At 34.3% G+C, this 12,680-nt stretch overlaps 1 long non-coding RNA gene across 1 annotated transcript; it reads right to left on the bottom strand.

Moving 5' to 3' along the window:
• Positions 1–1,727: 1,727 nt before the first annotated feature.
• On the bottom strand, positions 1,728–4,538 carry LOC127160749 (uncharacterized). Its single transcript, XR_007826841.1, has 8 exons — positions 4,151–4,538; positions 3,732–4,042; positions 3,593–3,650; positions 3,435–3,503; positions 3,291–3,348; positions 3,090–3,150; positions 2,808–2,852; positions 1,728–1,800 (listed from the first exon to the last, which is right to left on the bottom strand). It is a non-coding gene; the product is annotated as an uncharacterized LOC127160749 (long non-coding RNA).
• Between the last annotated feature and the right edge of the window lie 8,142 nt (positions 4,539–12,680).

Below are 12,680 nucleotides of genomic sequence, written 5' to 3'. Positions count from 1 at the left end.
CATGCTGGAACCTAACCTGAAGGAAAAGAACATGTCAAAGTTTAATCCTCCATCAAAACTATTCAATCTGAATTCCTTATATATATATATATATATATATATATATATATATATATATATATATATATATATATATCCATCTTAATTTTACAACATGGACTTCTGCTTCAATAGCTACTACAGGCAATCTAGGATAAAACTATATCTGCACTACAAACACCAGCGTGATATATATAGAATAATGAATTAAACTAAGAAATACCTATTTGCAGTATCAAACATCAAAACAGACCATTTCAATTAAATTTACAAATGTATGTGCCACTTTTACGTGTCACTCCTGTTACTGTGAATGTACAGTAATGCAGTACAGTACAGTAAAACTGCAGCGCTCTAGTAATGGATCCCGCCTTATAAATGACAGTGTAAATAGAAGAGAAGCTGCTGCTAAAGTTATACGTTTCTGTTCTGGTAAACACGAGAACAAAGGCATTATACATTAACTGGACCAAACTAAAATTGACGTCGTTTAACGTTATTTGAGTAACGTTATATAAAAAGTTTTCTAGCAGTTTCGCCTCATGGCTCTTTCAAGTAAAGACCGTTCACTCGTCGCTCATATTTGCGCTCTCATACACATACAACACGACCTTTGGGCGACTATATGGTATTTAATTTTATTCGTCAGCACATTAATAGATGTACAACCGCTGCCATGTAAGTTTAATTCATATTTCCCCTTTAAAACGGCATACAATTTCATAGCAGTATTCCTCTCACCGAATATAACCGTGTTTACAGTATACCATGGTAAGTCTTACAATTACTCCATAAGAAGACTAGAAACGGCCACATTTTTTTCAAAAGCCTTCTTAAAACACATTTAAAATATATATTAAACACTTACTTTGAGACCAGTGATGATTGTCGTCGAAAAGTTAAGAGCACAGATCCAACCTGCTGCAGATTCAGAGTTTTCCTCAAGAGTCGATTCCCGCCGGCGCCTTCACCACGCGGGGGCTTCTCCAATGGCGTTAGAGTTGGCGCATGTTTGGTAAACCAGCGCATGAAGCTCGTTACCGCCACCTGCTGCTTTGAAATGTCATCGAGTAATATATGAAGAGTTATGGCATTTTGCGTAAGATTATATATTTTATATATATATATAAAGTGTGTACATGCACAGATTTGACACACGTACAATGTGTGTACACTAAAGTCACAGCAACATTAATATTTGTAAAAATGGTCTTTAACATGAAAACAGATGTATGCACTTTTGATTATTGAGTGCAGAAGGTTTTTGGAAATTTAAGCCATTCTTGCCGCTTGCTATTCTAAAGTAAATGATTTTGACGTTGATGTCGTTTTAACCCAGCTAACAAAAAAAGGTCGCCACAACGTCCCCTGAATGGCATCTGGGAACGTCCCCTGGACGTCATCGTGTAGGGTTTTTTGGACGTCATGGGGACGTTGCGAGTTCGTTCGCGGAACGTCCGGAGGACGAAGCGGGCACGTTCGCGGGACGTAACAGGGGCGCTTACGGGACGTTCAAGAAAACATTGTGGGGTCCTATAGCGAACGTTCGCTACAGGTCATTTTAATATATGTAAACATGTCATTAGTCGAAACAGACAAAATTGATCTACCCAAGGAATAAACACACAAGCAATAGTACGTTAACAATACTTTTTTATTTGTTAAAATATTTTTCTTTTTTGTGTGTGTGTGTGTGTGTCTGTCTGTCTGTTCCAGATGTTGGGCGTTATCCAGGTCTGATTCCACCCTTATGTTGGAAACCTAAAACAATATAAATGAACAAAAATTAGCAATGGTTTTAAACGTTGACTTTGTTTTCGCAGAATGACATAATATTCTATCAAACTGAATCAACTGACTACTCATTATCTGCGCGAATGACACCCGTGTAGAATTTCCCGATTGATAGCCAACCTCTTATGATTTTTAGGCCATTGTTCCTTTTCTATGTGCGTTTATCAAAAATGCACTTCACACAACAGCGCCAGCATATCGCTTTGTTTAATATTCAAGTTGAATATCTGTCAACATTGTATATGTTTAATCGTTTCAGCTTTATGAAAATCTGATATATGGCAATATATGTAAAACACATATATAATATATGTCCATGTATGGATTACACAGATATACAAAATAGCCGCTTTCACATATGTAACATATATTTCCCTAAATACACACTTATATGTCTTTATAGTACATGTTCATATATGGGCAACAATGTATATGTAAATTAAATATATGTTAAATATAAGTTACATATATCTGAACTAAAAATTTAATGGCAAAATATAAATGGCAAAAACACAATAAGGGTAATGTTTACAAAACTTTTAATTAACTGATCAGCTACAAAACACAATAATATTAACACTTTTTTAAAGTTATTTAAAATGTATTTAAAGGGATAGTTCCCCAAAAATGAAAATTATGTAATTATTTACTTACCATCATGTTGGTCCAAACCCTGTATGAGCTTCTTTCTTCTGCTGACGAAGGACGATATTCTGAAGAATGTTTGTAACCAAACAGTTTTGGGGCTCCACTTACTTCCTTAGTATTTTCCTACCATGGAAGTGGACAGCAATTGTTTACAAACATTCTTCACAATACCTTTTTGTGTTCAGCAGAAGAAAGAAGCTCATTCAGGTTTTAATCAACTTGATGGCAGTTAAATAATACAACATTTTTATTTTTGGCTGAAGTTACAGTAAAACAATCAAGTGGCAATATAGTGAGCTCTGCCATTTTGCAGTTCAAGGCTGTACCAATTTGGCCAGAAGTGGTTCCGGGATGTATCATCATCACAGCATCTTAAAAAAAATGCAGATAGAACCACATTAATCCTAAAAAGGGCAAGAAATCAGAAAATAAATTCATTGCTATTTCCCATCTTCTTAGGACACAAATAATACAATTTCATGATTTTTTTTTTTTTTTTTTTTAAACATGACTTTTTTTTATTAAGTTCTGAAGGTTGTGTAACATTGTTTTACTTTTCCCCTCAGCTTCATAACAAATAATGGCTTCCCCTGCGACTAGCAACAAACCTTAAATATTGTAGAAACTGTTATAGCGACCTTCACGTCAGCACTGCATAGAAATTAATATCTGTGAGAAACATTTAGGATTGTTTAGGGTGCACATCATATAAATGTCATCATAAAACAATATTACCTTATAAAATACATAATGTAAATGAAGTAAAACACCTACTTAAATATATATTTTAAATAAGATAAAACACTTACTCCTAGTCTTTCCCTGTTAAAAATTACCTCCACCTCAGCACTGCATAGCAATTCAGATCTATGAGAAATGTTTAGGTGCACACAGCATATTAATATCATCATGAAGTAATATTACACATAATGTAAATGAAGTAAAACAGTTACTTTTGGCATTTCCTTGATATAACCCACTTTCCTGTCTGCTCTGTGTTGTGATTGAAAGAAAATATCTCTCTGGGAAAAAAATCAGGAGAGCACAGCACATAAATATCACTATAAATACATATGTAATACATACATTTTAAATGAGATAAAACACTTACTTCAAGTGTTTCCCTGTTAAAAGCGACCTCCACGTCAGCACTAAATAGCAATTCAGATCTATGAGAAATGTTTAGGTGCACACAGCATATTACTATCATCATAAAGTAATATTACAAGTAAATGAAGTAAAACATTTACTTTCTGTGTTTTCTTTGATAAAACCAACTTCTCTGTCCGCTGCATCGTGAGTGAAAGAAAATATTGCTCTGAGAAACAGTTTAAATACATAAATTTCGTTATAAATCAATATGACGTTATAAAACACTTACTTTCCCTGTTAAAAATGATCTACGTTAGCACTGTAAAGCAAATGAGATCTGTAAGAAACTATATGTTGGTTTAGAAGCATACAGTTATAAAATACATATTTTAAATGAGGCAAAACACTTACTTCTTACGTTTCCCTGTTAAAAGGGACCTCCACGTCAACACTGCATAGCAATTCAGATCTGCGAGAAACGTTTAAGCGTCTTAGGCACGCACTGCGTAACGTTAATATCGTCATAAAGTAATATTATCTTATAAAACACATATCGCAATTGAGGTAAAACACTTACTTCGGTGTTTTCTTGATAAATACCCTGTCTGCTCCGCATCGCGAGTGAAAGGAAATAACGTTAACGTTATCTCTCTAGGAAGACGTTCAGGAGTACACAGCTCTCGTCTGTTCCGCATCGCGAGTAGAAAAAAATGTCTTTGAGAAAGGTTTAGCGGCATACAGCACATTAATATCGTTATAAAACGATATTATATTACAAAACACATTTTGTGCGTAAGATTAAACACTTTATTTCGTTGTTTCCCGTCCTCATATGCTCCGCATCGAGAGGGAAGAAAATGGCCTCTGTGAAAAATATTCCAAATGCGTGAGGCGCGCACACGAGCAAATGTCCCGGATGTGACTAACACCACAAGTTCAAATCTTTATTCTAAAAGTCCTTAAGGCCAGGATTTTAACACCGCGATTTTGCTAATGATCCATTCATAGACTCTTAAGTATCTGCTCATTAAAATCCAAACAGCGACTTTTTATATTATTTTATATTATCTATATAATCAAATAGTTTCATAACTCTGTAAAAAGTAAAATAAATAAATAAATAAATAAATAAAAGGTCATTCACATGTTTGTACAAGTTCTTTATCATATATGGCTCATTCAAACAGTGTTATTATAAATATGTACAGATAGGTTCACACATATTAACTATCGTTTTATATAAATGTTCATATATGGCCATGTATCACATTTCTATATGGGTGCTAACGTTAGCTTCGAAAGTGTTTAGGCTAATGGCCAGCAGCCTTACACGACTGACAGACTCAGCAAATGTTTTAAAAGGTAAACTTTTCATAAAATGTAAGTATTACGAGATACGCAGTGGTTACGGGACCTAATGTCTACAAGTATAAAAGTATAAATACCTTTTCGACCGGACAAAAGCGAAAACTCAAGGCCATGTCTGAGGAAATCACCAGTAAGACCGTTATCTGTCACTCAGCAGCTCAGCGTTGCCATGGATACATGCGCGCACCCTAAGTGACGTCATTCGATCACAAGCTCATTTGATTGGCTTTTACACTTTTATTTTTGCGCTGCATAACAGTCTTAAATGCAATAACTAAAAAAAAATAATAATAATTTTCCTAAATAACTTCTCTTGTCAGCTTACCAACAGCAATATTAAAAAAGTAAGAACTGATTTATTTGTCTTACCTGTGTTATTTTCCACTTTCTTCTATTCTTTCTATTCTTCATGTTTTCCTTGGCTGCATTCATCACTCTTCAGGGATTCAACCTTATTTTATTTATGTATGGGGAATACATAGGGCCTAATTGTAGCCTAGGTTCAATTACATTATTGAAGTGTATCTTGTTTTTGATGTCGAAATGCTGAAACAGACTCGTGATTTGATGACATCTTTAATTACAGAAGTTACTTTTTCTTTTGCATAAATGAAAGTAATTTATTTTACAATTAATTAAAATATATAGTTTATACTATAGTATAATAATAATAAAAATGGAATTTTCATTCCATTATTACAGTTAAAAAAGGGATTTTGTTTTAAGGAATAATACCCTTTAAAATCCAATATGGGTTTATTTTTATTTATTTGTCTTTAATTTAATGAAGTCTGAGTTGCAAGGTGTCAGGTAAAGTCCAAGCATGGGCGACTGGATTTTCAAGTGTTCTTATGGAAATGGCAGATGAGGGACGAAACAGGGATGTTCGCAAACTGGTTCGGGCGAAGGTCCTCTGAATGTCCGCCAGCGAACGTCAAAAAGAGAACCAAATCCGGACGTAAGTGAACGTCCTCAGAACGTCCGTTAGAAAACGTTACAAAGCGGACCAAATCCGGACGTCATCAGAACGTTTGACAGCGAACGTTATGAAGCGGACCAAATCCGGACGTCCTCAAACGTTCGACAGTGAACGTTACAAATCGGACCAAATACCAACGTTCTCCAAATGTCCGCCAGCGAACGTTACAAAGCGGATGTACTGCGGACCTAAACGGATGTTTGCAACGTCCGGGGGACGTCCCCTGTTTGCTGGGAAGGTGGTAATCTGAAACCATTTAGCTGCATATATTTTCATAATCACTTGCAATTTACAGATTTTACAGCTGGAAGAGAGGTGTACACATGTTATAAGCATTTTATAAATGAGCCCAAGAAGGTAAAGTACTACAGGATATTCCTGTGATAGTGTACAACAAAAAGTGCTGTAGTAATTCTATCATTATTATCTCTGTTTCAATACTTTTGTATTACCATACAAAAAAACAACAGAAAAACAACATATGCCATCTAATGGTAAATTCTTGTGATACTGTACAACAGAAAGTGCTGTGGTAATCCTGTCATATTTAGCTATGCTCATTTGTTGTGTGGTAAATTTATGTTGTACTGTTGCAGTACCACAGGATTACCACTGGACATTTTTGTAAGGGAAAGCCACAGATTGCATTTCTGTAGATACAGATCCCCTAGCATGGTGGAAAATAAACGAGCCAGAGTATCCTCACATTGCTAAACTGGCACAACGTTAGTACATCTGTACCAAGTGAGAGAATTTTCTCTACAGCAGGGTCTTCTGAGTCTTTTTTTTCCCAGCAGAAAATGTGTCTTCTTGCAAAAGAACATGAAAGTAGAATCAACAGAGCCATGTTGTTTTGAAACAGTGCAGGATGTGTTATTTATGCAGTATTTTATATTTAAGGGCACCTAATTTATTATTTATTTACAATATATAACACAGCAGCACAGAGACATTAATAAATGTAGGGACTAACAGTGACAAGAAAGCCTATTCTTTAAATTTGACAATGTGCTTTTGCTCTCAGCTGCAATTTAAGACCAACAGTTGTAAACTTTTTTTTTTACAAATAAATGAAAAGCCTGTTGAGATGAACAACATCTCCCCTCTTGCTGTATCAGAATCTCACAGATTTAATTTATGATTGTCAGTCTTTTTATTGCCATTAATGTGAAGGAAAAAAAAACGGAACATAATGCACACGCGCACACACACACACACACACAAAGGTGTGGTTTGATTGTAATGTGGCATAATTGCAACTTATTCTTCAGTACAAAAATTTGCTAAGAGTATTTATTTATTTAACTGATTTTATTTTGTCTTTGAAGTATAAATCTAAAAAAATATGTATATGGAAATGGCACATGAACCAATGGGTGGTCCTCTGCAGCCACCGTGTAGCTTTAGTTTAAATTCCATGTTGTTTTAATTTAAAAAATGTTTGTTCCTACACAATCCTACACTAAATTAAGCACATATTTTATGAATGTAATTGAGAAATGTAGATCTTCTTTAACATATAATGTTCTATAATTTTCTTTGTTTGTATTGAAAGTTACTTCAAAGAGTAAGGCTGGTTAAAAACCTCTGGACTAAACAGTGTCTATTCATTAGGATTCTGGGGGAAAGGAGGAAGGAATGACAGAAAATGAACAACGTAGAGAGTTCAGAATGTGATAGCTGCATTGACGTCCTTTATAATGAGGTATATCAACCAGTGTCTATGAGTTAGCTAAGCTAATTCCTTATACATTATTTATTCACATATGCAAATGTATATTTTATAGCCTGGCCTTTATCTCTTATTGACAGACATGTATATGCTACTTAAAATCTAATTAAAGACACTTAAATTATAAAAATGTGATGTCTCACATGGAAAGTTTAACCGTTTGTATCTGAGAAAAAAATACACCTCTTTGTCTAGCCTAATTAATAAAGTATTTAAATCACCATATGTTTAGGTAAACAAATAAATATATTATTAATAAATAAGCATTAAACTTTTTTTTCGCTGTCAGAAGACGAAGTGACTGATGGCTCAAATGAGGTAACAAACCATTTGTTCATTCTAGTATACAGGTTTTGGCAGGTTATGTGCCATCACTGTATTATGTTTCATTAACTGTATTGTTATATTTCACTTTCAGGATGACTGTAATGCTGAGGAGCTGATTATGGAAGACTTGGAAACAGAGCATTTTAGTGGGAACTATGAGGTACATTCCAGTTGAGAAAGGGGGTATTATCAGAAACAAAAAGTGCTATAAGTGCACCCTGTCATAGGTCTCTTTACTGACAAAAATGCAAATACTTTATATATATATATACTTTATATATATAATGTAAATACTTTATAGAACCTTTATATACGTGTGTATGTTTTTAACTGCTTACTATTCAGAAATTTTGATGAGTCAAAAATCAAAAGAGTCCCCATATTCAAGTTATGTTTTAAATAAAACTATGTAAACGTCCAATTAATATGAATAATAATGAATAATGGTATTTGTAATAAACAAAATATTGTGTATTTTATTGATATAGATATTAAAATGAATATAAAACAGAACTGATCCTATTTAGCTTGTTTTAGAACATGATTAATTAGTCCCATTTTTCCAAAGAAGCTGAACTTTTTTTTGTTCGTTTGTTTGTTTAAACAGTATGAGTGGGTTATTCAAAAATAACTGGTTTGACGTAAAAAAAAAAAAAAAGAAGACATAACATCTAGTTTTTACAGGAAAAGATGTCGTTTTGACGACATAACATCTCGTTATAACAAGAAAATTTGATGGAATAAAAATATGTGTGTGATAGCAATGAACACTGATAGGAATATTTCTTCACAATAAATGACATTTAGCCTGCAACACAAAATAGAACAATGTTTGTTACACAGCCATTGCAGTTTAAAAAGGTTACAGGTATTATTATAATATTCCCCTGTACATGAGGAGAGAGTCAGTGGTCTGCTGCGTAAGAAAAGTGAGTCGTCAGCTGAGGAGAGTCAGTCGTCTGCCATGTGAGGAAAATGAGTCGCTAGGTAAGGAGAGTGTGTATGCAGATGCACTGCCAGCCTCCCTGCTGAAAAAAACAGCTTAAACCAGCTTAAGCTGGCCAAGCTGGTTTAAGCTGGTCTCCCAGCCTAGTCATAGCTGGTTTTAGAGGGGTTTTGACCACTTTTTTAACTGGTCAAGCTGGTTTTAGCTGGTCAAGCTGGTCTTAGCTGGTCAAAATGTCTGTTTGATCGATCGATTGATCGATTGATTATATAGTGTCTGCCCCAATTTTCCTGTCAAGGGGTGTTGCGACAAATAATATAAATAATTCCAAGTTTACTTTTAATAATCTGCAGGACCACAAGGAACCATTAAAACAATTTTTATTTGAACTTACCCCCTTTAAAAAAAATTATATCTAACAAATATTTACTAAATAATTGGAATGATTACAATTCTAAAACTATAAAAACAATTAATGGTGAAGATGAACAATAACAGAATTCTAAACATATTACACATTTTCATTTTTTTTCCTTTTTTATTGTATCTTGTATTTTTTGGGATATGTAATGCCCCACTTGTTTCTCCCTCCTCTCTCTCTCTCTCTTCTTTCAGGCTCCTTTTGTTTCCGCCAGTCACTGAAACTTAGAAATTAAATAATTTAGATGATTAATGTGTGAATTTTCTGTAGATGTTTAATTAATTTAGCTATTTTATTGATAAATGAGTATACAAGGATGAATATGAATAAGAATATCTTAGCATGAACAATTTTTAGCTGTTTTTAGCTAAATTGACTATGGTTACAAGGGCTGCCTCCTGAGTTCTGATCATCAATTAACCATTAGTCTATCAAAATTTCATTAGATGCTTAATCATAGAAAAAAAAAAATCCACATGAAGTGGTGAAGTCCATGATGTAATTCTGGCTCTAGGTCTCTGTGAACTTGAGGGTGTCAAACCCTACTGGCAATGGTATAGTGAATTCCCACGACAAATCATTTTCCTTGTTTTTGGACCTTTTGGCCTGCCATAATACATGATTATAAGTTGATCACTTGTCATTTGACATACAACTTTAAGCTTAATAAAGTGTTGGGAATAAGTACATAACATCATTTATTTGACAAACAAAGGTATTTTCTGTAAATCTACATCAGTTGCGGAAGCTTCCGGGCAAGTGGATTCTCTGCAGATTTTTGTGAAATAGTTTGACTCTTAATGTTAGGTTGAAGGATTGTATGCTAATTATTTTTATTTTATTATTATTTTTGAGGGATTCCCACATTGAACGCAGTATCAGTGTGTGCAAGAACATTGTGGCCAGCTTCTCACACAGCTAAGGAGGAGAGAACTTGTTAATGCCCAGAGAGATCTCAGTCTACCAAACCACCAGCTTATTACCGAATCACCTACTAGGTAGGGATCCAGGGAACAAATGATTGCTCGACTCCTGGAGCAAGAGCCAGCCATAATCAAAGTCCTTACCTCTGATAAAAAGGCAAGACATTTGGTGCCAACCTGGTATGATCTTCAGGTCCTGGAGTCTGTTCACAAAGCCATACGGCCCACTTCTGGATTTCAGTGATGCATTGTCAGGTGAGGACTATGTCACAGTTTCCTGTATCAAACCAGTGCTTTCTCTATTCAACACTGACATCCTTGCACCTCAAGAGGAAGACGCAGATCTCACCAAATCAATCAAAAGCTCAATTTTGGTGTATCTTAATGACAAATATTCTGATTCTGAGACCAGCAGGCGGCTGAACATTTGCTCCCTTACAGATCCAAGGTTTAAAACCACTTACATTGAACTATGTAAACTGTTGACAAGATAGAGTCCCTGCTTGCTGATACCTACTCTGAGTCTGACACTGTGGAGTCCAGTTCAACAGCAAGTGCAGAAGCGCCACCTGAGCCACCAGCCTGAAAAAAGAAGACATTGGGGACCTTCTTTACACTATTTTAGTTAAAAAATACATTTGTTAGTGCCAGTGAGAACATTGTTTAATGCTACAGAACTTCTCTTAAAGCAGACAGTTAACAAAATTGTTCTTAGCTTAAAAACTTAAAACCCAAATTAAAGTAAAACTTGTATCCCAGTTTAGTTATTTCTTCCAGTTGCACAGTGTAAATTGTGCATTGCATGCACTAAACTTTTTTTTGACAGAATGCACTTTCTGTACGTGTTTTGTTGCTTCAGTTACATATACATGTGTTCATGTAATAAAAAGCAGCAGATGGTCATCTGGTCTAGATATTTTTTTTAACTGCTTAAATTTGCACTAAACATTAATAATAGCTATTCTATTTAACTTGTTTTTGTTGTTTTTTAATGGGGGCAAAAGAAAGTCGTGTTTAAATATTTAAAAGAAAATGCAAACATATCGAGACATATATCGAATATCGTAAAGCTTTGGACAATATCGAGATATCAGTCATTTTTATATATATCGCCCAGCTCTATTTAAAACCACATTTGGAAACGGCTTAGATTGGATACTGAAAAAAATTGAATCTCGTGCGGATTGTTGTGTTTACAGACGTGCATTAAATTCTGATCTGTGTCAGATGTGGGCAAAAAATCAGATTTTTTCTGCCAGTGTAAACACAGCCTTACTTTGAGGTATCTGACATTAACCACTATACAGACATGCAGAGCCAGCGAAAAATGACAGAAGATATATATATATATATATATAGTCAGATTTCTATTACCCAGCATGCTTTGCTTCTGACTATTAAAGAAGAGTACATGTTAAAATTAAATGTGAATTCATGTTTTGCTCAATATTAATATAGGTCTGTTATTGTTTAATGTTCCACTATGTTAAAATTTAAAAAGTTTTCTGGTATGTCTGAGTTTTTGAGATACCATTGTGCTGAAGAGTAGGTTGATGACCTAAATACCATTAAGGCTACTGTATGATACTTTATTGTAACACAAATAGCAAAAATGCAAACAACACAATGCAAAACATTAAAAAAAAAAAAAAAAAAAAAAAAAAAAAAAAGCACACTCAAACATCAACAATGAAAAAATCCAGTTCTCAAGATGAAAGTCATGGACCGTTAAGACAATGGAAAGACTGTCACAGAGACGAAGAAGCTGAGGAAGAGGATGAAGAACAAGATGCATGTTAGAGGTCGAGGAGGGGAAACAAATGCAAGAGACAGGCTTGAAATTTGTGGTGTTACAAGAAGCAGGCTGATAGTCTCTTTGCTAAATACTTTAGTACATGCAGGCGTGCTTGTGCTCTTGTTGACTAGCTATAAATAATGTAAAGTTAATAATGTAAATTATTTAAATAGTTCAGAGGAACTTGCAGACTGCTTTGTGTACCGCCTTTACCAGGGAAACCATTAAATTTATGAAAAAAGTGCCACCTACTGGCAGAGAATGAATTAGCATTTTTAATCAGCCCTTATTCTGGTTTAAAATATTATAATTGATATTAAATCAGCCAATAAACCACTAAACGGTAAATATAATAATTGATACTTTTGACTGTTTTCTTAAAAATGGTTTAAAGGCTGAAATGTGAAGTTATAATTTTATATTTTTTTTTATTTTTGAAAACCTGTAGGCTTATATGAACTGTAAATCATGCTTTTTACAGTCATTTTACAGTTAATATATTAGTGTAGACATCACCCTACCCCACTCATATGGCAACAATTTTATCTGTGCAGGTCTTAAAAAGGCTTAAATTTGAGCTTAAAAATCCTGCAGAAACCCTGTGTGCTATGAAATA

Source organism: Labeo rohita, unplaced genomic scaffold, assembly GCF_022985175.1.
Source record: "Labeo rohita strain BAU-BD-2019 unplaced genomic scaffold, IGBB_LRoh.1.0 scaffold_45, whole genome shotgun sequence".
NCBI lineage: Eukaryota > Metazoa > Chordata > Actinopteri > Cypriniformes > Cyprinidae > Labeo > Labeo rohita.
Note: the sequence above shows the minus strand (reverse complement) of the source record. Positions and strands in the feature narration are given on the sequence as shown.